Source organism: Pygoscelis adeliae, unplaced genomic scaffold (genome assembly GCF_000699105.1).
Source record: "Pygoscelis adeliae isolate BGI_AS28 unplaced genomic scaffold, ASM69910v1 Scaffold71, whole genome shotgun sequence".
Taxonomy (NCBI): Eukaryota; Metazoa; Chordata; class Aves; order Sphenisciformes; family Spheniscidae; genus Pygoscelis; species Pygoscelis adeliae.
In genome coordinates, this window is record NW_008824356.1 from 6,369,222 (window position 1) to 6,373,065 (window position 3,844).

The window sequence follows — 3,844 nt, forward strand, 5'->3', positions numbered from 1 at the left end:
CATAGAATGTGAAGATACTTATCACCATTCTCAGGTACACAAAATTAAGATGCAACTAGAAAAATGAAGACACTGGACAAGTTACAATCCATATTAAGGGGTCAGCAGAGATGGCTTTAACAAACTCAACACTTACGACACAAAAAAACTCCCAAAGCAACCACCATCTGAAATACAAAACCAAATAATTTTTGATCTCCAGGAAAACATGACATCTATCCTATTTTGGAGTAAACAGTAGCTCTTTCATGACAACAGTGTAAATCCTTTGGATTTCTGCATCAGAAAAGAACAATATCATGATAAGATTTCCCTGACAGCATTGCACTGATTAAGTAAAGACATCCTTCTACACCCTGTAGCTTTCCACACACTGGAGGCTATATTGAAGACAGACAGAGAAGATGACAACTGCGCTGGGCAAGTGAGGGAGTACGAAAGGGCATGCTGCCCTCCAAAGTACTCCGGACTGCTGAAATGGTCTGATGCTGCACAGAGTAAAAGTAGTCACTGGGGCTGTTCTTTCGCATAGTTTCCCCAAATCCTCAGTTGGCCCAAGGGTCTAGGAGTTGCAAAGGGGGTATCAAACCCGCCTTTGCTCTCCTCCAACATAATACGGTACAGAAGAGTGTAAAGAGCATCAAAGGTGCTTTATTCTTGATATGCCATCTCTGCTTATCATTTGTTATTGTTAAATTATCATCATTCTGCCTCCCCTTAATTTGGAGACATTTATGGTAAAGATGAAGTTGCAGATGGATACAAGAATCTGAAAGATGCGTACTTTGAAAAGGAAACATAGCTAGATACAGTTGAAACGTAGAAGAAAAATGAGCCATTGCTAAAATACCTTAATTAGAGAAAAATCTTAACTGCTGGGTGAAATTCTATGACCTGTGATAGACTTCAGGTCAGAGCAGGTGATCACACAGTATCTCTTTCATGCTTTGATATTTATTAAATAAGATATTAATTATTAACAAAACCCACATGTGGAATGTCTTTTCAAACAGATTTGGAGGTTTAATATTGTTTAATGTCCAACAACACAACTAACACAAATATAAAAGGAAACACGTTTGAGATTTAGTGCCCCTCTGCTGAAATGTGAAGCAAATACTTTATCCACACGTATTAATTCTTTGGTTGAGACCAAGGAAAACTTAGAGGCATCTTTTGAACAATATTCTTCTATTAATGTATTAAAATTATAGAAATGAATAATAGAAGGAACAAAGATAACTATCAAAATATCATAAAAGTTAGACTTTGGTTCAATAAAGTGAGATGTATAAAGCTATTTATTTGCAGACTAACTTAATGCAATACAGTACCTACTAAATTGTATTTTGTCTGTGACAGCGAAATAAATCAGTGAGTATATGAAGAAAAAAGATTGAGTACACGGTGTTTTCAGACAGACACCTAACCTCTCCAGTTCAGACAATCTATTATGAAACCACGTTCTTCTTCTGACCTGACTATGCTTTACTTCCAAAGTTTGCCAAATATTTCTTTCTACTGCTGTGTTAGGACAAAAGATTCTTTGTTCCATAAGCATTTATGAAGTCCATGCATCAACACCTTTATTAATTGTTCAGTTACCACACAAGACCTATTATTCAACCGCTTCATTGGATAAATACTTGCTTTTGTCCCTCTTAAGCCATGAAAGATGATTTCTGCATCTTTTCCTGGAAGAAGAGATTCAACACTTTTTTTAATTTTAATAAAAATGTTGAAACACCTAAACTGAGTAAACATGCAGTCATACTTCACTCATATTCTTTTCACTCTTCTCCTGTTGTATGACCAGAATAAACAGGGTAGTGAACAAAAAGCTAATACTCATTTGCCAAAACACTCACCTTTAGGATAAACGAACCACAGTACAACATATGAAAAAAGGAAAACATCCTGTTGCCGCTGACAGTAATCACTGAAAGCACACAGTAAATGAGACCTTGTATCAATGAAGAATCAAATGAAAGGAAAAGAGAGAGAAAGGACAATGACACAAAGATCATTAAAACCACAAAAAAGGCATATTTTGGAACAAGAATAATTCAGGTGATAGTGCTCAATATAAACCTAAGGTTTAATTCAACTGAATTCACAAGAATTCAGGTGGTAAGATTTAATTTATTTAAAACAGAGGTTTACCTTGACTATCGAAGAAAACTTCTCTATTAACAGTATAGTACTTCAGTTCTCCTACCTGCCGCCCCTTGGATGAAGGCCTGGTATCACATAGTCCAAATCTGTTCCGAATCACCTAAACTGAACGGCAGGTTGCCTGTCCCAAATACAGATCGCTCGCTCTCTGATGAGCTGTTTTCAGTGAGCACCCACACGTACTCCATATCCTGAGAAATCTGGTCTCTCTGGAGATCAGTAAGGGTTGTTTCTGGGGATAAGGCAACCAGGACCATGCCTGAGCAAATATCATGATGCAACAGCATTCTTAGCATGCTTTTCCTCAGAACCCAAACCTCCTAAACAGTAAGGGATCCAAATCCACAGTCAAGAGATCACACATCTCACGGTACTGTTTAGATGTATCTCAGAGCCAACTCTGGTATTTAAATACTCAAAAATTAATCCTAGGAATATGTGTCACTAGCATTCTCTCACAGCACTTTGGATCAGTAGGACTGGAATCCATTCTGTGTCACATTTTCAAAATGACAGTGTCATTTGACATAATCCTGGACATTTTTGTTTTGCATTTGACAGCTTATTTATGAGACTACACTGAGATTAAAGGTCCTTCTCTTCTCCATTCAGGAATTTATTAGATCATGTTGATCTTTTTAATCAGCATGTTTCAGGTTCTTTAACAAGACTATGATAACAATGAAAGTATTTCTTTCATCCATTTCTATTCAGGGAATTCATTGTGTCTTTGCTCAGCCCTTCCACACAGTCTTTTCAGTTTTGTCTAATGAAACGGCTTTCATGTCCAAATGCAAAATATTCTGACAGACTTCTGGGTGCTGGTAGTGTTTATGCAGTTCTCAGAACAAGAACAGCTATTCTAGTTGTATTCATTGATCTAGAACATTCACTTCCTCCTACTTATTTGCCCTGGGTTTATATGCAGTTCATGGAAAGCAAATCCACACGTTTCTTTCACTATCTCATATTTACCAACCACGTAGAAGAGTAAGGGTATCCTTTACTCTTCTTTTGCTCATGACAGCTCCTCCTTTTGCCATGTTTTCCCTCTTTGAGACAAGTTTAAAGCTTTTGGACCTCTTTGGTGCCGCTTTCCTCATTTTGTAAGTGGCTGTCAGTGTTTATGTTTTTGCTGTCATCTCTCATTCTTGGAGTGAGAGAGGCTCTGGAAAAGTCTAAACTCCTGTGGAGAGATGAACTGTACTCTTTTGCACACTATTTGGCAAGTCCAGCAGCATCCCAAACTCCTGGCTCTGATCACCCCGATTCCCTCAGAAGTCCAGGCGAGGCAATAAACAGCTTCAAGCCTTTGCCCATTTCCCTGGCCACGTAGCACAAGGCCAACAGGAGGTACCATTTTTCAGTGAAGATGCTCCTTTCTGCCATGTCCCTGACAGTCACGGTGGGATGGATCTCCAAAGGTCTTTTAAAAACAACATGCTGGTGGGCCCTTTTCCCTAACAGACCCGGTGCGTGTCCGTGGCCCCCCGCACGTCTACAGCTGCCTGCTCCCGCCTCACGCCAACCCCCACCGCACTTGAGGGCCTGTGGTAAGGACTCCTATATTGAGCCTGCCCCCGCTGTCCCCCAGAGGCCCCGGCTCTCCCGCCTCCGCCCCCTATGAGCCCCGCAGGGCCCGGGCACCTCCGCCCCGCGTAGCGCGAGG